Source organism: Macaca thibetana, chromosome 1, assembly GCF_024542745.1.
Source record: "Macaca thibetana thibetana isolate TM-01 chromosome 1, ASM2454274v1, whole genome shotgun sequence".
In the NCBI taxonomy this organism is placed as follows: Eukaryota; Metazoa; Chordata; class Mammalia; order Primates; family Cercopithecidae; genus Macaca; species Macaca thibetana.
In genome coordinates, this window is record NC_065578.1 from 30,045,266 (window position 1) to 30,070,010 (window position 24,745).

Below are 24,745 nucleotides of genomic sequence, written 5' to 3' on the forward strand. Positions count from 1 at the left end.
TGGGAGGCTGAGGCAGGCAGATCATGAGGTCAGGAGATCGAGACCATCCTGGCTAACATGGTGAAACCCTGTCTCTACTAAAAACACAAAAATTAGCCAGGCATGGTGGCACACGCCTGTAATCCCAGCTACTCAGGAGGCTGAGGCAGAAGAACCACTTGAACCAGGGAGGTGGAGGTTGCAGTGAGCCGAGATCGTGCCACTGCACTCCAGCCTGGGCGACAAAGCGAGACTCTGTCTCAAAAAAAAGACAAATAAAATAAAATAAATAATTTTTTAATTATTAAAAAAAAAAAAAAGAAAGCCTCACTATAAAAACCAGAAGCCTCAGCTGGGTGTGACGGCTCACACCTACAATCCCAGCACTTTGGGAGGCTGAGGTGGGCAGATAGCTTGAGCCCAGGAGTTCAAGAACAGCCTGAGCAACATAGCAAGACCTATCTCTACTAAAAATAATTAGCCAGGCATGGTGGCATGTGCCTGTAGTCCCAGCTACTCGGGAGGCTTAGGTGAGTGGATCATTTGAGCCCAGGAGTGGAAGGTTGCACACCCGCTTGGGCAAGAGTGAGATCCTGTCTCAAAAGCAAACAAACAAAAAACAGAAGCTTCAACACGGTAATAGTGTAACAAATATATCGCAGACATTGTCTCATCACAAAAGCACTGAAAAGCAGCCATTATTATTTCTATTTTACAAAAGAAAACACTAAGGTACAGGAGGAAAATGTGGTGTGTCCAAGGCCATTCAATTAGCAAGTAGCGGAGAAAGGATTCAAACCCTAATCTGTTCTGTTCCCAAGCTTACTTCTTTCTACTAACTCCTTGCAGGAGTAACTCAACAGTATCTCTCACTTGTATCCTCTGGAAGACCAACAAAGAATCCCTGAAATGTTACTATGAAACGTTAAAGTTACTTAAAATCAAAAACGACATCTGTATTTAAGATAGAACACTTACCAGCCTGTGGGTGCTTTTAAAAAATGCTACAAAGTGTCCGGGCGCAGTGGCTTATGCCGGTAATCCCAGCACTTTGGGAGGCGGAGGCAGGCACATCACAAGGTCAGAATTCGAGACCAGCCTGGCCTATATGCTGAAACCCTGTTTCTACTAAAAATATAAAAATTAGCCAGGTGTGGTGGCACGTGCCTGTAGTCCCAGCTACTCGGGAGGCTGAGGCAGAAGAATCGCTTCAACCAGGGAGGCGGAGGTTGCAGTGAGCGGAGATCCAGCCACTGCACTCCAGCCTGGGCAACAGAGTGAGACTCCATCTTAAAAAAAAAAAAAAACCTACAGAGTAAATAAATCAGTTACCAATTAGGACACACCTGTCCACAGCCACCAGTCTAATTTCAAAGCCATCAGCCTAACAGTCTACTGCTACAAATGCCTTATCTCTCCTCCCAACTCCCACTGTGATGCTTCAAAAACAAATTTATAACAAATCTACTATCTCTCTGTTGCATAAATAAACCTTCTGATAAAGTAGCATTTGCTTCTCACAAGTAAATTCATGTTCTGAAGCCAGCCTAAGAAGACACAATGGTATCTGTAATTTGTTTAAAGTCTAATTTGGAAATGCCTAGTCTAGCTTAAGAATTCCAATCCATCAGAACCTTAGCAGGGTACTGGAGTAGCCTAACCTAGACACTAATCCATGCTCAAGTACCAAAACCAAAAAGTCATAGCCCTGTTTCACCATTGGTCTTTCAAAAATGCAAACCAGCCTAATGCCTCCCTGCTTGGTTTTTTAAAGAATCCATTACTCTCTTAGTACCAATACTAGACGGTCCCATTTTGTTCTAAAAGGAAATCTCGATCTAACAATCTTTGTTCTAAAGCAGGCCAAGGGTTCCAAAACCCAAGTTCTGCCACTAAACCAACAACCTGTTTCCTCATCTAGAAAATGAAAGAAATCCTTCCTCTATGACTCTCAATGTTTTGGGTTTTTCTTAATCAAAATGAGATAAATGTAAAAGTTTTTGGTAAATTTAAAGTCATCGTGCTTAAGAGTCTTAGAATTTAGTTAAGGCAACGGAACTCCAGTCCATAACAGAATTCCTAAAACAGCAAATGCAATCTTTTCTGAAATAAAAAGCCTTCTCAAAATAGTTATCTAGGAGGGTGAGAGAAGGATAATGAGATTACCTAAGGAGGACAATGTACAGTATTCCAGTGATGGACCCACAAAAAGTCCTGACTTCACCACTACGCAATACACCCAAGTAAAAATTACACTTGAACCTCACAAATTATACAAATAAAAAATATTTTAAAAAACAATAGTTTTCTAACAAAGATATCCACATAAAAGAGGAGTTTATCACTGAAGCACACTAAACACAACTTCATTCTAAAAGGAATGGGGGGAAGGAAAGACTCCTATAAAAACGTTCAAACAAAACAATTGGCTTTTGTAAAGCTATCTGTATGCCCTAAGACTTCCTGCTTTACCTAAAGAGGCAAGGCAGTTTCTCAAACCAGAGAAAACCCGGCAGGACAATTTCAAAGTGAGCAAATACCTAAGCAATTAACATGTATCTAGGGTAGTTTTGTAATATTTTGGCAAATACGGCACAAAAATTAAAAACTCAGTATCCTAAATATCAGAAAAGCTCACTAAAAACTTAGGTGTAGCATTTAAAATGTGATTTTTTTAACAAATGACTCCTTATAAGTACTTCAAGCAACTAGCAGCGCTCAGTCTAGCTACTCTTTCAGCTTTCAAGTGTTTACAAAGTTTTTTAAAATATCACTAATTGAGTTGAATTCAAAGGAACACGGTTCAATCTATTTCCATGGCTCACCTTTTACTAAAATGCTCAGTGGTTTAAAAGGTGTTTATTTTTACCACACTTAACAAACATTCTGTGGTCATAAATTTATTTTAAAGCAGTTCATCTCAAACCTAAACAAATTCCAACTTCAAAAAGCTGTGGCCTTGAACAAAATGAATTGTGGCTAAAGCAAAACACTAACTCAAAGTTCAGAATCCGGAGAGCGTTTCCAAAGGGCCCAGATAAAGAATCAACAGCCCCCGAGTGTTTTATAAAGTTAAAATTAGCAACGGGTCAAAATGTTTATTTTGCTTACGAAAACTGCATCGGAAGCTACATTTCTTGAGGGTGGGCCTGTCTTGGTAAGTTTTTAGGTGCTTTCAAAAAACAAAATGCTAAGCCTATTGTTTCAGAAGTTAACTGACTTTAAAACAGAACCCAGGAAAAGCTTCATAAAATCTTATTCTTAATTAATCCCAGTAATAACAGGAATTGAGCAAAATGGTATCGAGGGCTGAGAACAGTGTTTTCTTAATTGAACAATAAAAGGTAACAATCCTTTAAGAGTTACGGGAGGATAAAGCCTTCTCTGGTAATGCTGTGTGTGGGTTTCTGGCTTTGTTTTTTTCGGCGGGGGCGGGGGGGTGCTATAGGAGGGAAAAGTTACAGGAGTGTATTCCTCGCTTGACGTGGGAATGGTACTGACAAGTAAAACAAATGACCTATGTTTACCAAGCACGTTTGTGAGGACTAAAACTATCTAGTATTGTGTATCTAGATTTTCCTACAAGCAAGGGGTGAATCCCTCTTTGAGTTAAGAGATACACCAACACCGGGAGGCTCAAAGAGGAAGAACCCACCAAAAACACAAGCTCACACGGAAACAAAAGGCCACAGCACTCAGGAGCCTAAAAAGCATTCTGAAACTTCCTGATCGCCACTTCTCCACATTTAAGGCTCGCAAAGTTCCCCCACGGTGAATCTCGCCTGTGGACAAGGGCCACGGCTGCTTCTAAAGCGATTTATTGTTCCTCCTCCACCGGCGCTGCCACGGAAGCTCAAGAAGTCGAAGAAATCGGGGTGGCACAGAATTACACTCCATGGCCACACAGAAGACTCGGGGCTTCGCAAACCCATCAAAAAAAGAAACCCGAATAGCAACATCAATCTTCGGTGGTTCCCAACAGGGCAGGGCAAAAAACGTAGAGGCACGTCTACGCCCTGGGCTCGGGCCTAAACCCCCAGCATTTTCCTAGCTTCGACCCCGCTCCCCACCCCCTCCCTCCTTTGATAACAATAGGGGCCTTGCTGCTGACTCCAAAACATGTACGAGGAACAGCGAGTGAGAAGCCTCAGCCAGGGCCCCGGCGGCTTTTCCAAAGCCCTTCTCACCCCCACAACCGCTCTCAAACACCAATACGAAGGGACAATCTGCTCGCTAGGGGTCCGGAGCAGCGTTTGGGGCCGGTGGGGTGCGGATACTCACGGGCGGAGCGGTAGGATGAAGATGGATTTCAGCCCCCCGATCTTCTCTCTCCGGCGCTCTCGCTCCCCCTTACCTTTCACTCCGACAACATGGCGGCCCACTGGGGACTGGGCTGGCGCGGTGCATCCTGGGATAGGCTCCGGCCCCGGCCCCGGCGGTGGCAGCGGCATGTGCGGAGAAGGCTGGCGGCTGTGGAACAGGTTGCCTGGTTGCCATGCCAACCCAGGGCCTGTGTGAACTCGGGAAACTCTCAGGCAACACAAACGCTGCGCGCGAGCGCCCGCCCGCTAGGCGAGCGCGCGCCGCCAGGGCCTAAGGCGGGGTCCCGCCGGCCCGGAGCTCGACCGAGTCTCGGACGCGCACCCTGCCCCCGCCGCGCCCTCGCAAGCTCGTCCCCGAGCACCACAGCCCGCAGGGTTCGCGGACGGTCACCCGCACGGCGCTGGCCCTGGAGGTTCAGGGTTCAAACCCCTTCTCTGCAGCTTTCTAGCTCTGTGGCCTTATTTAAATCGACCTGCCTCCATTTCCACATTTGTACCATGAAGAAGAAAGTAACCCCCATTTGGCCGGGCGCGGTGGCTCAAGCCTGTAATCCCAGCACTTTGGGAGGCCGAGACGGGCGGATCACGAGGTCAAGAGATCGAGACCATCCTGGCTAACACGGTGAAACCCCGTCTCTACTAAAAATACAAAAAACTAGCCGGGCGAGGTGGCGAGCGCCTGTAGTCCCAGCTACTCGGGAGGCTGAGGCAGGAGAATGGCGTAAACCCGGGAGGCGGAGCTTGCAGTGAGCTGAGATCCGGCCACTGCACTCCAGCCCGGGCTACAGAGCAAGACTCCGTCTCAAAAAAAAAAAAAAAAAAAAAAAAAGACAGAAAGTAACCCCCACTTAACAGAATGGCCTGGAGGATTAAGTGGAATAACGTATGTCAAGTACTCAGTACAGTGCCTGGGCCTGGTAAGCGGTCCCACAACATACAGGACGAGGTGCGGTGCAGAATGAAAAATACGGGGTCCCTTATTCAAATACTATTACGAATTTCAAGAGGGCAACACCACAACATTAAACCAAGAACATGAAACTGCCCTGCTTGTAAGCACTGAATGTTAATGTTAGCTGTTATTCTATCCAGTTTCGAATATCAATGGAAATTTGGCCACTTCATGAAAGTGACTTTTCAAATCACTCGTATTTGTTAAGATATAGTCATACTATCTCTTTTTTAGTATTATTTTTTGAGACGGGGTTTCGTTCATTGTTGCCCAGGCTGGAGTGCAATGGCATGATCTTGGCTCACTGCAACATCCACCTCCTGGGTTCAAGCGATTCTCCCACCTCAGCCTCCCCAGTAGCTGGGATTAGAGGCATGCACCACCACCCCCGGCTAATTTTGTATTTTTAGTAGAGACAGGGTGTCTCCATGTTGGTCAGGCTCGTCTCAAACTCCGGACTTCAGGAGATCCGCCCGCCTCAGCCTCCCAAAGTCCTGGGATTACAGGCGTGGGCCACCGTGTCCGGCCTTTAATCATACTATCTCAAACTAAACTCAAAATAGATTGAAAACAGACAAATCACAATGCTGTAAAAGACCAGAAGAAGATATGGGGGGAAGCTCTATAACTGGAGGAGGGAAAATGTTTATACTCATGAATCAAAATCAAAAGATCACAAAAGAAAAGATTGAAAGAAATACAAACATCTGTACAGGAAGAGATACCATCAACAAACTAGAACAAATGGCTAAAAAATGTTTGCAATGCACAGCCGGGCGCAGTGGCTCACGCCTATAATCCCAGCACTTTGGGAGACCAAGACGGGTGGATTACGAGGGCAAGAGATCGAGACCATCCTGACCAACATGGTGAAACCCCATCTCTATTAAAAATACAAAAAAATTAGCCGGGCGTGGTGGCGGGCGCCTGTAGTCCCAGCTACTAGGGAGGCTGAGGCAGGAGAATCACTCAAACCCAGGAGGCAGAAGTTGCAGTGAGCCGAGATTGTGCCACTGCACTCCAGCCTGGTGACAGAGTGAGACTCCATCTCAAGAAAAAATAAAATAAAATAAAATAGTGAGTTTTATGGTATACGAAATATATATCAGCTGGGCATGGTAACTCATGCTTGTAATCCCAGCAATTTGGGAGGCAGAGGCGAGTGGATCATGAGGTTATGAGATCAAGAACATCCTGGCCAACATGGTGAAACCCTGCCTCTACTAAAAATACAAAAATTAGCTGGGCATGGTGGCACACACCTGTAGTGCCAGCTACTTAGGAGGCTGAGGCAGGAGAATCACTTAAGCCTGGAAGGCAGAGGTTGCAGTAAGATGAGATCTTGCCACTGGATTCCAGCCTGGCGACAGAGCAAAGTTCTGTCTCAAAAAAAAAAAGAAAGAAAGAAAAGAAAATGAAATATATCTCAAAGCTGTAAAAGGTGAGAAAAAATAACTAATAAAAAATGCAACTTTAAAGTATAACATTTTCATCTATTAAACACACTGGCCAAAATTAAAATGATTATTAACATAGTGTTTCTACAAGTGTATAAGAAAATCAGTACCATGTTGTTTACATTGCTTGAGTATGTATTATCTTTATTTTTTTTTTTTTAATTTATTTTTTTTTTGTGACGGAGTCTTGCTCTGTCGCCCAGGCTGGAGTGCAGTAGCACAATCTTGGCTCACTGCAACCTCCGCCTCCCGGGTTTAAGCGATTCTTCTGCCTCAGCCTCCTGAGCAGCTGGGATTACAGGCATGCACCACCACACCCAGCTAGTTTTCCTATTTTTTAGTAGAGACGGGGTTTTGCCATGTTGGTCAGGCTGGTCTTGAACTCCTGACCTCAAGTGATCCACCTGCCTTGGCATCCCAGAGTGCTGGGATTACAGGCATGAGCCACCACGTCCGACTTATCTTTACTTTAAAAAAACAGAATGTGACTTTTGTTTAAAAAAACAGAAGAGAGAGATTTTAATCTGTGAATGAGCTGGAAGTTGAAGGTGTGAGGTTTCCTATTTTCTAGCAGTGTGACCTTGGGAGCATGAGTCTACTTCCCTCATCTGTTAGATGAGGATATCTATACTCTTCTCGCATGTTACGATGGTTAAATTAACTAACACACGGTAGTGGCTGATACAGCCAGGTGCAGTGACTCACATCAGTAATCCCGGTTATTCCAGAAACTGAAGAAGTAAGATCTCTTGACCCCAGGAGTTCGAGACCACCCTAGGCCATATAGCCAGACTCCCTCTCAAGGAAAAAAAAAAAAAAAAAGTATCTGATACAGAATTATTATTATTATTATTATTTAAAGAATAGAGATGAGGTTTCCCCATGGTTCCCAGGCTGGTCTTGAAATCCTGTGCTCAAGCAATCCTACCGCCTCGACCTCCCAAAGTGCTGGGATTACAGGCTTGAGCCACCACGCCTGGCCCTGATACAGAATTAGTACTCAATAAATATAGCTGTTTGGAGCTGGGCGCAGTGGCTCATGCCTATAATACCAGCACTTTGGGACGCCAAGGTGGACAGATCACCTGAGGTCAGGAATTCGAGACCAGCCTGGCCAACATAACAAAACCCCGTCTCTACTAAAAATACAAAAATTAGCCAGGCATGGTGGCAGGCGCCTGTAATCCCAGCTACTCAGGAGGCTGAAGTAGGAGAATCACTTGAACCCGGGAGGTGGAGGTTACAATGAGCCAAGATCGCACCACTGCACTCCAGCCTGGGCAACAGAGTGAGACTCTGTCTCAAAAATAATAATAATAAATAAATATAGCTGTTTGGTTGTAGATGTGGAGTTGTATTCACTTCTGAATCCTCAACTTAGTTCAGGGCATACACTAACTGCTTATTTAAAAAGGAATGAATTTAACAGCTACTGAGAGTGTGGGCCAGTGCGATGATGCACGTCTGTAATCCCAGCATTTTGGGAGGCCAAGGTGGGAGGATTGCTTGAGCCCAGGAGTTTGATGTTATAGTGAGCAGTAATCACACCACTGAACTCCAGCCTGGGTGACAGAATGAGACCTCATTTCCAAAAAAAAAAAAGTGTCCACACTCAAATTCAACAACCCCATAGGATGTTGTATTTGGAAATCCAGCTCTTGAGCCAGACAAAAAATCACTTACTTAACCTCTCTGAGCCTCCATTTTCTCCCCTGTAACATGGGGCTAATAATACAACACTAAATGAAACAAAGCCCATAAAGTATTTAGCCTCATGGGGCCAGGACATTGCAAAGTGCTGGTAACCATAATAGGAAAACCTGCAGAAGAAAATTGAGCAAATGAGCACACATGAAAAAGTTACAAAGTTTTCAGTTTTCAGAACCTTACCACAGGTTCTGTGCTCCATGATTTCATTCTGAGATCCATTACTAACTCCTTAGGTTTTGTTTGTTTGTTTGTTTGTTTGTTTGTTTTGAGCCGGAGCCTTGCTCTATCGCCGAGGCTAGAGTGCAGTGGCGTGACCTCAGCCTTCTGGGTTCAAGCAATTCTCCTGCCTCAGTCTGCCTCATAGCTGAGATTACAGGCCTGCGCTGCGCTACCACACCCAACTGATTTTTGTATTTTTAGTAGAGACGGGGTTTCACCATGTTGGCCAGGCTGGTCTCGAACTCCTGACCTCAAGTGATCCACTCGCCTCAGCCTCCCAAAGCGCTGGGATTACAGGCGTGAGCCACTGTGCCCAACCACTCCTTAGCTTCCACTTTAGCTCTTATTATTCAGGTATAGAGATTCTTTTTTTTTTTTTTTTTTTTTTTTTGAGATGGAGTTTTGCTCTTGTTGCCCAGTCTGGAATGCAATGGTGCGACCTCGGCTCACTTCAACTTCCGCCTCCCGGGTTGAAGCAATTCTCCTACCTCAGCCTCCAGAGTAGCTGGGATTACAGGCGCCCGCCACCATGCCAGACTAATTTTTTGTATTTTTAGTAGAGATGGGGTTTCACCATATTGGCCAGGCTGGTCTCAAACTCCTGACCTCAGGTGATCCACCCACCTTGCCCTCCCAAAGTGCTGGGATTACGGGGGTGAGCCACCTCACCCGGTCAGGTGTATAGATTCTAATGTCGGTTTAGCCACAGCCACGTGGAACCAACCTTCACGTGCCTCCCCATCCAGTCAAATCATGCAATCCCAACAGAATACTTGACACTCATCCATAGATTTCCTTAAAGAATTACCTTCCAGGGCCTGAGGCACCAGCCCAGCCCCCAAATAATCCTATCAGAGCAATGCCTCCAACAAATTCTAGAGACTGTCCTGTTAGCAAATGTTTACCTGTGCCGCACACCGTGTTAAGACTTCTATAATCGCCTGGTATGGTGGCTCACGCCTGTAATCCCAGCACTTTGGGAGGCTGAGGCAGGCAGATCGCTTGAGCTCAAGGAGTTTGATATCAGCCTGGGCAACATGACAAAACCCTGTACTAAAAAATACAAAAATTAGCCTGCAATCCCAGCATTTTGGGATGCCAAGGCATGCGGATCACTTGAGGTCAGGAGTTCAAGACCAGCCTGCCAACGTGGCAAAACCCTGTCTCTGCTAAAAATACAAAAAAAATTAGCCAGGTGTGGTAGTGCATGCCTGTAATTCCAGCTACTGAGGAGGCTGAGGCAGGAGAATCACTTGAACCCAGGAGGCAGAGGTTGTAGTGAGCAGAGATCACGCCACTGCACTCCAGCCTGGGTGATAGAGCAAGACTCTGTCAAAAAAAAAAAAAAAAAAAAAAAAAAAAAAACTTTTATAATCATTATTTCATTTAAAACTCCCAAAATATCTATGACATAGACGAAATTATTATTCCCATTTCCCATGAGAATACTGGCTGGGCATGGTGGCTTATGGCCTGAAATCCCCAATTGCTTGAGCTCAGGAGTTCAAGACCAGCTTGGGCAGCATAGTGAGACCCCCATTTCTACAAAAAAAAAAAAAAAAAAAAAAAATTTATAAATTAAAAAAATTAGCCAGGCATGGTGATGCACACCTGTGGTCCCAGCTACTCAGGAGGCTGAGGTGGGAGGATGGTGTTGCAGTCTTTCTGCTCCTTAGCTCAGCTAGGTCCGAGTTCTTTACCCAGAAAAAGGAAAAATTAGGAATATGGACACTGGAGAGTGAGTGGAGTAGAATTTACTAAGCAAAAGGAAAGCTCTCAGCAAAGAGAGGATATGAGGGGTGGTTCTCCTACCCTACTTGAAAGCAGGAAAGTTCCCCAGGTGGTTGGGTCCGGGGGCCCTTTATGGACTCAGAATGGAGATTGTGTGCTGATTGGTTTGTGAGTATGCAAAACAGGTTCAAGTAAAGACACCACTCAAAGGTGGGCACAACAGTGCAGAAAAACCAATTAGGAAAGGGTAGGTATATGTAAAAAAGGTGAAGGCTGGGGCCCAATCGGAGGAAAGTGCACCAAATAGGAAGAAAGTTCTCAATCCAGTTGGAGGATTTAACTTGTAGCTTGGCCTTCAGGCTTTAAACGCTCTTCAGCTTGGAGCTGGGGTTTCACCCGGGACTCACCTTTATCTGCGTAGGCATTTGTCGGCCTCCTGCCACTCTCACTGGCTTAGGCCCGGAGGTCAAGGATGCAGTGAGCCATGATGACACCACTGCTTGCCAGCCTGGGCAACAGAGTGAGACTGTGTCTCTAAAAAAATAATAATTTAAAAAATTAAAAACTAATTTTAAAGAAGATGAGAAAACCAAAACTTGAAGAGGTAAAGGAAACAGATTCGTATTTATCCAAACATTGTCTAAGGCTGTTTTCTGAGTGTTGTCTGATCAAGACAATGTGGAAATTATGTCTAAAACTTGGCAATCTTCTCAATTCATCTGGTTAAGCGGATACATAATAGATAATATCGTCAAACTTTGGGGGTTTGTGAAACCTAAAAATCTAATCAAGCTGACCCAGGGAGAGGATTAAGGTGGATTTGAGAAGTGTATTTTGTTAATCTAATCATGAAAACCTAATCCATTCCATTGTAACCTAATCAGAGAAAGATAGAAACCTCAAAATAGAAACTTGTAGTGAAGGTCATTCTAGAAAGCCTGGGTTCAGAAATTTTCAATGCTACTTCTTCATAGGGTAGCGGTTCTCAAGGTGTGCTCAGAGGCTTAGTGGTGTATCAGCCAACCTGGCCCTGCTGACCACTGAGAACAAAGTCCACAATAGACAACTGTGATACAATTCCACAGATTTTCGTTCTCTTACAACAACCTGTATTTGGCTAGTATGTTCCTATCATCCAGTATTTGTAAACTGAATGGAAAGCATTCTCGGCCGGGCGTGGTGTCTCATGCCTGTAATCCCAGCACTTTGGGAGGCCGAGGCGGGCGGATCATGAGATCAGGAAATCGAGACCATCCTGGCTAACACGGTGAAACCCCGTCTCTACTAAAAATACAAAAAATTAGCCGAGCGTGGTGGTAGGCACCTGTGGTCCCAGCTACTACGGAGGCTGAGGCAGGAGAATGGCGTGAACTCAGGAGGCACAGCCTGCAGTGAGGGGAGATCACGCCACTGCACTCCAGCCTGGGCAACAGAGCGAGACTCCATCTCAAAAAAAAAAAAAAAAAAAAAAAAAGCATTCTCAAGTAAAGTTTATATCCCTCAATTTTCAGGAAGGATTTTTCTCTTTGGGGGAGGTGGATATTTTCCTATCAATGTTTGAGTTGCTTTTTCAACTATGTTACACTTGTGTTTTTCTATTTGTAGAATCTCCCTTGGATGGCACTTCAGTTCATTGTTTTGGTGCTTAGGTAATTGTTACACTGTTAGCATTTCCACTGTCATTTTGTTTCTTAGCTAGTCATGATTATTACAGTGCTTTTCCCATAGGAAAGTAGGAGTGAGGAAGAATTTGGACTTCTGGTATTGGTAACTATGTAATTCTGACCAACCCTGGTAAAACTGGAGACGGAGTCTCGCTCTGTCGCCCAGGCTGGAGTGCAGTGTCCGGATCTCAGCTCACTGCAAGCTCTGCCTCCTGGGTTTACGCCATTCTCCTGCCTCAGCCTTCCCGAGTAGCTGGGACTACAAGCACCCGCCACCACGCCCGGCTAGTTTTTTGTATTTTTTAGTAGAGACGGGGTTTCACCGTGTTCACCAGGATGGTCTCGATCTCCTGACCTCATGATCCGCCCGTCTCGGCCTCCCAAAGTGCTGGGATTACAGGTGTGAGCCACCGCGCCTGGCCTTTATTATTATTATTATTATTTTTATTTTAGACAGCGACTCGCTCTGTGGCCCAGGCTGCAGTGCAGTGACACAATCTTGGCTCAGCCTTCCAGGTTCACACCATTCTCCTGCCTCAGCCTCCCAAGTAGCTGGGACTACAGGTGCCCGTGACCACGCCCAGCTAATTTTTTGTGTTTTTAGTAGAGATGGGGTTTCTCCATCTTGGTCAGGCTGGTCTTGAACTCCTGACCTCAGGTGATCCACCCACCTTGGCCTCCCAAAGTGCTGGGATTACAGGCATGAGTCACTGTGCCAGGCCTTTTTTTTTTTTTTTTTTTTTTTTTTTTTTTTTTGAGATGGAGTATCGCACTCTCACCAAGCTGGAGTGCAGTGGCATGATCTCGGCTCACTGCAACCTCTGCCTCCTGGGATCAAGGGATTCTCCTGCCTCAGCCTCCTGAGTAGTTGGGACTACAGGTGTGCACCACCATGCCCAGCTAATTTTTCTATTTTTAGTAGAGATAGGGTTTCACTATGTTGGCCAGGATGGTCTTGATTTCTTGACCTCGTGATCCGCCAGCCTTGGCCTCCCAAAGTCCTGGGATTACAGATGTGAGCCACCAGGCCCAGCCTAATTTTTGTATTTTTAGTAGAGATGGGATTTTGCCATGTCGGCCAGGCTGGTCTCAAACTCCTGACCTCAGGTGATTCGCCTGGTTCAGCCTCCCAAAGTGCTATTATAGCATAAGCCACGGCATCTTAAAGCCACTTTAAAAGTGTTTATAACTTTTAAACCAGAAGAAGAAAGCTTTGTTGTGAAAAGAACAAAAACAATGTACAGTAAATAGGAGATATAAAATATAGCAGAAAAAAGTCTTAAGAGTAATTCCAATAAATATAGAAGGGTTAAACTTACCACTAAATACAAGAATGCTATGATGGGGCTGGCTGGGTGCAGTGGCGCACTCCTGTAATCCCAACATTTTGGGAGGCCAAGGCAGGTGGATCACTTGAGGTCAAGAGTTGGAGACAAGCCTGGCCAACACAGTGAAACCCCATCTCCACTAAAAATACAAAAATTAGCCTGGGTGTGGTGGCACACACCTATAATCGCAGCTACTTTGGAGGCTGAGGTGGGAGAACCCGGGAGGTGGAGGTGCAGTGAGCCGAGATCACACCACTGCACTCCAGCTTGGGAGACAGAGCAAGACTCCGTCTCAAACAAAACAAACAAACAAACAAAAACTATGATTGGGTAAGATTATAAGAGGGATGGTTAAAATAAATACCACCTAAATATGAACCTAAAGAAAGCTAGTATAAAAATGTAAATATGTAATATAATAAACTTAAGTTTAAAAATACCAATAAGGGCTACTCTGTATGATAGCATACAAGTGCATATGGCTGGGCACAGTGGCTCACGCCTGTAATCCCAGCACTTTGGGAGGCAGACGCAGGCGGATCACCTGAGGTCAGGAGTTCAAGACCAGCATAGCCAACATGGTGAAACCCCATCTCTATTAAAAATAATAATAATAATAGTAATACCCAGGTGTGGTGGCACTTGCCTGTAATCCCATTTACCTGGGAGACTGAGGTAGGAGAACTGCTGGAACCCATGAGACAGAGGCTACAGTGAGCTGAGATCACACCACTGCACTCCAGCCTGGGTGACAGAGAGACACTCTGTCTCAAAAAAAAGAATAAAAAAATGTGTACATGTCATTATACAATTTGTCAAAGCTCATAAAATGTGCAACACCAATTGTGAACTCTAATGTAAATATGGACTTGGGGTGGTGATGATGTGTCAATGTAGGTTCATTGATTGTAACAAAATGTACCATTTTGGTGCTAGATGTTGATAGTGGTGGAGGCTGTGCATTTGGAAAGGCAAGGGGTGCATGGGAACTTTCTGTACTTTCTGCTCAATTTGCTGTGAGCCTAAAACTGCCATAGAAAATGGACTCTATTTAAAAAATATATGAGGTAGGCCCAGCACGGTGGTTCACGCCTGTAATCTCAGCACTTTGGGAGGCCAAGGCAGGCGGATCACCTAAGGTTGGGAGTTTGAGACCAACCTGACCAACATGGAGAAGTCCCATCTCTACTAAAAACACAAAATTAGCCGGGCGTGGTGGCACATGCCTGTCATCCCAGCTACTCAGGAGGCTGAGGCAGGAGAATTGCTTGAACCCGGGAGGCGGAGGTTGTGGTGAGCTGAGATTGTGCCGTTGCACTCCAGCCTGGGCAATGAGAGCAAAACTCCACCTCAAAAAAAAAAAAAAAACTATGTGTATATATGTGTGTGTGTGTGTGTGTGTGTGTGTGTATATATGTGTGTATATATGTATGTACACACACACATATATATAATAAGGGTAAAGGGTAAATAAGTATGTTATATATTGATAAAATGAATATATGGGCCGGGCACGGTGGCTCACCCCTATAATCCTAGCACTTTGGGAGGCCGAGGCAGGTGGATCACCTGAGGTCAGGAGTTGGAGACCAGCCTGGCCAACATGGCAAAAACCCACCTCTACTAAAAATACAAAAATTAGCCAGGTGTGGTGGCAGGTGCCTGTAATCCCATGTACTTGGGAGGCTGAGGCAGGAGAATTGCTTGAACCCAGGAGGCAAAGGTTGCAGTGAGCTGAGATGGCACCACTGCACTCCAGCTTGGGCAACGGAGAAAGACTTCGTCTAAAAAAAAAAAAAAAAGATAGAGTATATGGCCATCATAAACTTTATTTACTTTTTTACAAACAAGATCTTGCTCTGTCACTCAGGCTGGAGTGCAGTGATGTGATCATAGCTCACTGCAGCCCCACCCTCCTGAGCTCAATCAATCCTCCCATCTCAGCCTCCTAAGTAGCTGGGACCACAGGTGTACACCACCATGCCTGGCGAATTTTTTTTTTTTTAGACAGAGTCTCACTCTGTCACCAGGCTAGAGTACAGAGTTGCACTCTCGGCTCACTGCAACCTCTGCCTCCTGGGTTTAAGTGATTCTCCTGCCTCAGCCTCCCGAGTAGCTGGGACTACAGGCACCCGCCACCACTCCTGGCTAATTTTTTTTATTTTTAGTAGAGACAGGGTTTCACCATGTTGGCCAGGATGGTCTCGATCTCTTGACCTCGTGATCCATCTGCCTCGGCCTCCCAAAGTGCTGGGATTACAGGCATGAGCCACCGCGCCTCGCCAATTTTTGTCTTTTTAGAAGAAACAGGGTTTCACCATGTTGGCCAGGCTGGTCTCTGACTCCTGGCGTCAGATGATCTGCCGCCTTGGCCTCTTAAAGTGCTGGGATTACAGGCATGAGCCACTGCACCTGGCAGATGCCTGGCTAATTTTTTTTTTTTTTTTTTGGAGCAGGGGAGTAGGAGAGTCTCACTATGTTACCCAGACTGATCACAAACTCCTGGGCTCAAGTGATCTGTTGGCCTCCCAAAGTGCACAGCCCTCTCTCAATCATTTTGGTTATTATATACTTCAGTCTATGTTTCTGTCTCTGGGGTTATTGTGGTTTTTTTTTTTTTTTTTCTTTTTTTCCCCTTTCTATTTATCTCATTATTTTTCAACTAGCTTGTCTTTTTTTTTTTTTTTTTCGGTAGAGATGGGGGTCTTGCCATAGTACCCAGTCTGGTCTCAAATCTTGGGCTCAAGCATTCCTCCTGCCTTGGCCTCCCAAAGTGCTGGGATTACAGGTGTGAGTTACGGTGCCCAGCTGTTCATGATAAACTATATGTATCAATAACACAGCCTGAGCCAGGTGCAGTGGCTCACGCCTGTAATCCCAGCACTTTGGAAGGCTGAGGCGGGCAGATCACGAGGTCAGGACATCGAGACCATCCTGGCTAACACGGTGAAACCCTGTCTCTACTAAAAATACAAAAAATTAACCAGATGTGGTGGCAGGCGCCTGTAGTCCCAGCTACTCTGGAGGCTGAGGCAGGAGAATGATGTGAACTCAGGAGGTGGAGCTTGCAGTGAGCTGAGATGGTGCCATTGCACTCCAGCTTGGGCAACAGAGCAAGACTCTGCCTCAAAAAAAAAAAAAGAAAAGAAGAAAGAAAGAAAACCACAAATCCTGTACTTGAAACTAAACAACGTTATTAAAAAACTATTGAGTTAAGATAATTATACAGGAGGCTGGGCATGGCAGATCGTGCCTGTAATTTCAGCACTTTGATAGGCAGAGGTGGGCGAATCACTTGAGGTCAGGAGTTTGAGACCAGCCTAGCCAACATGGTGAAATCTTGTCTCTACTAAAATACAAAAATTAGCTGGTCGTGGTGGCACACACCTGTAATCCCAGTTACTTGGGAGGCTGAGGCATGAGAATTGCTTGAACCCAGGAGGCAGAGGTTGCAGTGAGCTGAGATTATGCCACTGCACTTCAGCCTGGGTGACAGAGCTAGACTCCTCTAAAAAAAAAAAAAAAAAAGACAATTGTAGAGGAAATTGCTTAGAAATGAATAATGAAAACACTACATGTCAAAATTTGTGGGACAGAGCAAAAACAGAATTTGGGGAAAAATATGAAATTTAAATACATTTTTTAGGAGACAAAATTGTTCAGAATGAACAGGCTAAGGACTTCAATCAAGAAATAAAAAGTTACAGAGCCAGCCTAAAGGAAAAAGAGAGGAAACCCATGTGGATTCTTATAAGCAAAAGCCAAGAGAATATTAACACAAGAATTAAAACTGCAAAATATTCGTTGGCTGTTATTCTCTGTGGAGATGCCCCTGGTCAATTATATGATCTTGCAGAATATTTTTTAAAGTGTAGAAAATTACTAGACACATCTGTTTAGCGAAAATATGTATATAAGCACGATTATTCAGTGGACACTGTGACTCTGTTTGTGATATTAAAGATATATTATCCAGACTGGGTGCGTTGGCTCACACCTGTAATCCCAGCACTTGGGGAGGCCGAGGCAGGTGGATTGGTTGAGCCCAGGAATTCAAGACCAGGCTCAAATGATTCACCTGCCTCGGCCTCCCCAAGTGTTGGGATTACAGGTATGAGCCACCGTAGCTGGCCAATTGTTTTTTTGTAAAGATGGGGTCTCACTAATTGGCACAGGCTGGTCAACCTATTATTATTATTATTATTATTATTATTTGAGATAGCATCTGGCTCTGTGGCCCAGGCTGGAATGCAGGCCCAAGATCACAGTTCACTGCAGCCACGACCTCCTGTGCTCAAGCAATCCTCTGTGTAGCTCAGACGTATTTTATATATATATATAAATGTTTCGTTTTGTTTTGTTTTTTGAGATGGAGTCTCACTCTGTTGCCCAGGCTGGAGTGCAATGGCACAATCTCGGCTCACTGCAACCTCTGCCTCCTGGGTTCAAGCGTTTCTCCTGCCTCAGCCTCCTGAGTAGCTGGGATTACAGGTACACGCCTCCACACCCGGATAATTTTGTATTTTTAGTAGACATGGGGTTTCTCCATGTTGGTCAGGCTGATCTCAAACTCCTGACCTCATGATCTGCCCACCCCGGCCTCCCAAAGTGCTGGGATTACAGGTGTGAGCCACTGTGCCTGGCTATATTTTTTAAGCTCAGAAAACTGAGAGTAGAATCTTAACTTGTTTTTTATACCATGGTATAAAATGTTTGGTATAAAAATGTTTTTTACCAAAAATCTACAGCAAATATTACATTTAATGGAGACTTTTTTGGCACATTTCTTTTAAAACCGAAAACAAAGGCCAGAGGCCCAGCATAATGGTGCCGGCTTACGGTCCTAGCAACTCATGAGGCTGAGGTGGGAGGATCGCTTGAGCTCAGGAGGTCGAGGGTGCATTGAGCCAAGATTGTGGCACTGCACTCCAGCCTGGGAGACAGAGAGGGGCCATATCTTTGCAACTTTTTTTTGTTTGTTTTGTTTTGTTTTTTGTTTTTTTTAAACAGAGTCTCCCTCTGTTGACCAGGCTGGCATGCAATGGCACGATCTCAGATCTTGGCTCACTGCAACCTCCGCCTCCTGGGTTCAAGTGATTCTTATGCCTCAGCTTCCAGAGTAGCTGGGATTATAGGCACCCACCATAACACCTGGCTAATTTTTGCATTTTTAGTAGAGACAGGGTTTCAACATGTTTTTCAGGCTGGTCTCAAACTCCTGACCTCAGGTAATCCACCTGCCTCAGCCTCCAAAAGTGTTGGGATTACAGGTGTGAGCCACCACGCCTGGCCTGCAAATATTTTTTTTTTTTTTTTTTTTTGAGACGGAGTCTCGCTCTGTCGCCCAGGCTGGAGTGCAGTGGCGCGATCTCGGCTCACTGCAAGCTCCGCCTCCCGGGTTCACGCCATTCTCCTGCCTCAGCCTCCCGAGTAGCTGGGACTACAGGCGCCCACAACCGCGCCTGGCTAATTTTTTGTATTTTTAGTAGAGACGGGGTTTCACCGTGGTCTCGATCTCCTGACCTTGTGATCCGCCCGCCTCGACCTCCCAAAGTGCTGGGATTACAGGCGTGAGCCACCGCGCCCGGCCAACCTGCAAATTTTTTTTAAGTGACAATAATAATAAAGAAAATAACCAGGATGCCCAATCACCACTCTTGTTTACCACATGACTACAGATCTGGGCAATGCTGTGAGGAAAGACAAAGGACTTAAAACAGATAAGGTTTCAGCGCAAACGTGGTGGCTCACAACTGTAATCCCAGCACTTTGGGAGGCTGAGGTGGGTAGATCACTTGAGGCCAGGAGTTTGAGACTAGTCTGGGCAACATGGCAAAACCCCATCTCTACAAAAAATACAAAAATTAGCTGAGCGTGGTGGTGTGTGCCTGCAGTCCCAGCTACTAGGGAGGCTGAGGCATGAGAATTGCTTGAACCTGGGAGGCGGAGGTTTCAGTGAGCCAAGGTAAACCAAGATTGGGCCACTGCACTCCAGCCAGGGTGACAGAGTGAGACTCTGTCTCACAGAAAAAAAAAAAAGGATAGGGGGCCAGGCACAGTGGCTCATGCCTGTAATCCCAGCACTTTGGGAGGCTGAGGCAGGTGGATCACCTGAGATCAGAAGTTCAAGACCAGCCTGGCCAACATCGTAAAACCCTGAAACTCCAATTCTACTAAAACTACAAAAATGAGCCGGATGTGGTGGTGTGTGCCTGTAATCCTAGCTACTAGGGAGGCTAAGGCAGGAGAATCGCTTGAACGAGGAAGGTGGAGGTTGCAGTGAGCCAAAATCATGCCACTGCACTCCAGCCTCAGTGACAGAGTGAGACTCTGTCCAAAAAAAAAAAAAGATAAGGATTCAAAGGAAAGAGCTGAAATTATCACTGCTTGCATATATCTATCTGCTGGGAAAAGCCAACAGAATCATCAGAAAAACTATTACAAACTATGGAAAGGCTGAGCAATGTTGCTGAATATATTATCAAACCACTAACAGCAAGAAAATTTCTCTACCAGCAATAACCAGAGAAAATACAATTCAAAAAATAAGAGTCTGGGTGCGGTGGCTCACACCTATAATCCCAGAACTTTACGAGACTGAGGCAGGAGGATCATCTGAGGCCCTGAGTGTGAGATCAGCCTAGGCAACATAGGGAGACCTCCCCTCTACAAAAAATAAAAATAAGACTGGGCGTGGTGGTTCACTCCTGTAATCCCAGCACTTAGGGAGGCCGAGGTGGGTGGCTCACCTGAGGTCAGGAGTTAGAGACCAGCCTGGCCAACATGGTGAAACCCTGTCTCTACTAAAAATACAAAAAAATTAGTCAGGTATGGTGGCAGGCACCTGGCTACTCAGGAGGCTTAGGCAGGAGAATCACTTAAACCTGGGATGCAGAGGTTGCGGTAAGCCAAGATTGCGCTACTGAACTCCAGCCTGGGCAACAAAAGCGAAACTCCATCTCAAAAAATAAAATAAAATGCAATAAAATAAATAAAAATAAAAACAAATTAGCCAGTGTTGTGGGGCATGCCTGTGGTCCCAGCTGTTTGAGAGGCTAAGATGATAAGACGGCTTGAACCTGGGAGGTCAAGGTTGCAGTAAACTGATCTTGCCTCTGCACTCTAGCCTAGACAACAGAAAGAAATAAAAATGTCAGAATACCAACAGAAACTTTAATGTATTTAAGAACTGAACAAAAACATGCAGACATATACAGAGAAAACTTAAAGATTATATTGAAAGGCTGGATGCAGTGGTTCATACCTATAATTCCAGCACTTTGGGGGGCAGAGGTGGGAGGACTCCTTGAACCCAGGAGTTGGGGACCAGACTGGGGAATAATAGCAAGAACTCGTCCCTACAAAAAAAATTTAAAAAAAAAAAGCATAGTGATGAACATAGATGATAATCTATATAAACAAAGAGACTAGTCTTAGACGAAATAACCAAACATATACATGTCATCACTCCCTAATATTCCATAAATTAATTGCAGTCTTAATGACAATAATTCCAGATTAAAGGTCCACAAATAAAGTTCCATCATGGAAAACCTGAATGGGCCAGGTGAGGTTTCACATGCCTGTAATCCCAGCACTTTGGGAGGCCAAGGCGGGTGGATCACAAGGTCAGGAGATCAAGACCAGCCTGGCCAAGATGGTGAAACCTCATCTCTACTAAAAATACAAAAAAAAAAAAAAAATTAGTTGGACATGGTGGTGGGTGCCTGTAGTCCCAGCTACTTGGGAGGCTGAGGCAGGAGAATGGCGTGAACCTGGGAGGTGGAGCTTGCGGTGATCCGAGATCACACCACTGTACTCCAGCCTGGGCGACAGAGTAACACTCAGTCTCAAAAAAAAAAAAAAAAAAAAAAAAAAGCCTGAATGAACAGGGAGGATTGGGCTTCCTAGATATTAGGGCATACTACAAAACCACAGCAACAAAATTCATTGTGGCATTGTTCAAGAACAGACAAATAGACCAATGGAATAAACTAGAAAGCTTGGAGTCAAGCCCACGTAGCTATGAGAACTTCATATACAAGAAAGGCGACACCACAATCACTGGGGAAGGGATGGCTTATTTAGGAGATGGTGCTGGCAAAATTGGCTCACAATAAACCTCGTGACTGCTTAACACAACATACAAAAGTAGACTCCAAATGGAATAAAGGCATAAATGTGGAAGGCAAAAGTCGCCAGTTAATCAAAGAAAATACTGTAGTCCCCCGACTTAACCACAGGTGACACAAGCAGCATCTCCCAGTGAATGCCTGAAACTTCAGATAGTACCAAATCCTCTATAAACTGTTTTTTCCTACGTGTATATACCTATCACAAAATTTAATTTATGAACTAGGCACAGTAGGAGATTAACAGCAAATAATAAAATGGAACAATTATAACAATGTACTGTGAGGACTAAAAATAAAAATTTTAAAACCAACCAGACTCCCTCTTGGCCTAGAGGATCCAAGAGAAACCTTAAAAACTGGCAAGAGAGGTTAGACACACCTCATTATATCCCCTCCTTTTTGTGGTTTAGACCCAAGTGGCCAGCATTAATGCTAAAACAGAAATGATAAGACTGATGAAACAGACTCTTAGTGACAATAAGATACCAAATTATAAACAATACTCGACCAGGCACGGTGGCTCATGCCTGTAATCCCAGCACTTTTGGAGGCCAAAGCGGGCGAATCACCTGAGGTCAGGAGTTCGAAACCAGCCTTGCAACATGGCAAAACCCCGTCTCTACTAAAAACAAAAAACAGAAAAACAATACTCAAGGCCATGCTAGGCAAGGGTTAAGCCATCCACCCCTACACTTAAAGAACAAACTATGTTCTAACTGCCACAGGTTTTTCTTTCTTTCTTTTCTTTTTCTTTTCTTTTCTTCTTTTTTTTTTTTTTTTTTTTTTGAGACGGACTCTTGCTCTATTGGCCAGGCTGGAGTACAGTGGTATGACCTCGGCTCACTGCAACCTCCGCTTCCGAGGTTCAAGCGATTCTCCTGCCTCAGTCTCCCGAGTAGCTGGGATCACAGGCATGTACCACCACTCTCAGCTAATTTTTGTATTTTTAGTAGAGATAAGATTTCACCATGTTGGCCAGGCTGGCCTTGAACTCCTGACCTGAGGTGATCTGCCCGCCTTGGCCTCCCAAAGTGCTGGGATTACAGGTTTGAGCCACTGTGCCCAGCCACAAGATTTTTCTTTTTCTCTAACAGCCAAACAAGCACTGACCTGGAGATAAACAACCTTAAAACAATTACAACGCATCCAACACCAGATGCTGACAAACTGACCCCCGTACCACAAACTGTAACTACAGCTTTAACTGGGCTAGTTCAGTGACTTTCTCCTGATAAGAGACCACCAACTGTGGAGCGACTCTGGTGCTTTACAGAGGCTGTGCACTTTGAGTGCCTTCGTGTCCCTGTTTTACCCTATGTCATATAGGGCCAGATTGTAATGCATTTAAATGTTAAGTCTCCACTCTAAAGTAAACATGAGATGTATGTAACACATGTGTTCATTTAATATACATGTATCAGGACTCCCTTCATAAATATTCATAGATCCTCCTATAACCTGTTGAATATGTATAGGCGGCCAACCTGTTCAACATAAATCCCTGTTCCACTCTCCACTCGCTCAAAGTGCCTGCCTTTCAGTCTGTAATGGAGGCCACATTTCCCAGCCTATCAGAAAGGCCCCCTTTCAGGCTATAACCTATGTAAAAAGTAAAGCTCTGCTTTCTAAATTTATAATTTGTTGACCAGGCACAGTGGCTCACACCTGTAATCTCAACACTTTGGGAGGCCTAGGTGGGAGGATCGCTTGAGTCCAGGAGTTCAAGACCAGCTTAGGCAACACAGTGAGACCTCGTCTCTACAAAAAATACAAAAAGTAGGGGCTGGGCATGGTGGCTCATGCCTGTGATTTCAGCATTTTGGGAGGCCGAGAAGGACGGATCACTTGGGGTCAAGAGTTCAAGACCAGCCTGACCAACATGGTGAAATCCCATCTCTATTAAAACTACAAAATTAGCCAGGCAAGGTGACACATGCCTATAAACCCAGGTACTTGGGAGGCTGAGGCAGGAGAATCGCTTGAACCCAAGAGGCAGAGGTTGCAGTGAGCCGAGATCAGATTGTGCCTTTGTACTCCAGCCTGAGTAACAAGAGCAAAACTTCGTCTCAAAAAAAAAAAAGAGAGAGAGAGAGAGAGAGATGTATATATACAAAAATTAGCCAGTGTGGTGGTATACTCCTATGGTCCTAGCTGCTCAGGAGGCTGAGACAGGAAGATAACTTGAGCCTAGGAATTTAATACTGCAGTGAGCTATGATTGTGCCACTGCACTCCAGCCTGGGTGGCACAGTGATACCCTGTCTCAAAATATATATATATTATTTTAATCTGTCATATACTTAATTACAATTCCATATGTTAAATGATTGTCTTTGAGGGGAGTGGTAGGGGGGAAGGCGATGCAAATGGTGGGAGCAGAAAGAACAAAGGAGTGAGAAGGAAGAGTAGGAGAGGAGGTCAGGCCTCGGGGGCCACTGCAAGACTAGCCAACAGGATATTGATCAGGGCTGCATAATGCAATCTGACTTGGGTTTCTCAAAAATCGCTCTGTATGCTGCATCAGGAATAGACTGTGGCAGGCCAAGGTGGAAGCACAGAGACTTGTTTAGAGGCTATTTACAGTAAACCTGGAAAAAAGATAATGACAGCTCAGACAAAAGTGGTATGAGTGGGGCTGGTAAGAAGAGTCTGGATTCTGGATATTTTTGAAGGCAGAGTAAATAAGATTTCCTAAATGAAGGAGTCATGGAGAAGGTAAAAGAAAATAAAAGAATCAGGCCAGATACGGTGGCTCACGCCTGTAATCCCAGCACTTTGGGATGCCGAGCTGGGTGGATCACCTGAGGTCAGGAGTTCGAGACCAGCCTGGCCAACATTCTGAAACCCCATCTCTACTAGAAATACAAAAATTAGCCAGGCATGGTGGCAGGTGCCTGTAATCCCAGCTACTTAGGAGGCTGAGGCAGGAGAATCGCTTGAACCCGGGAGGTGGCGGTTGCAGTGAGCCAAGACCATACCACCGCATTCCAGCCTGGGCAACAAAGCGAGACTTGGTCTCAAAAAATAAAAATAAAAATAAAAAAAGAAAATAAAGGAATCAAAGACAATAGCATACCAAGAGAGTTAGTTGTGGTGATAAGGTGGTCTTCACTGGGTTTAGACAACAAGAAATAAAGATGTGCATTGTCAGTAAAGAATTCTAAAATAGACTAAATGCTACTCTGCTATTCATTATCATCATGTACCAGCAATTTTAAACAATGTCTAAAAGTTATAAAATATTTCTCG

General features: G+C 44.8%; 2 protein-coding genes across 12 annotated transcripts in view; one reads left to right on the top strand and one right to left on the bottom strand.

Moving 5' to 3' along the window:
- Positions 1 to 4,288, bottom strand: part of PUM1 (pumilio RNA binding family member 1) — a 137,666-nt gene extending 133,378 nt beyond the window's left edge. For both annotated transcript variants that reach the window (XM_050794617.1, XM_050794607.1), the window contains exon 1: positions 4,261 to 4,288. The gene's annotated coding sequence lies outside the window, so the exon portion shown is untranslated. The remainder of the gene's footprint in view (positions 1 to 4,260) is intronic.
- ZCCHC17 (zinc finger CCHC-type containing 17) overlaps positions 1 to 24,745 on the top strand; it is a 1,254,002-nt gene that overhangs the window by 946,631 nt on the left and 282,626 nt on the right. The gene's annotated exons all lie outside the window — the stretch shown is intronic.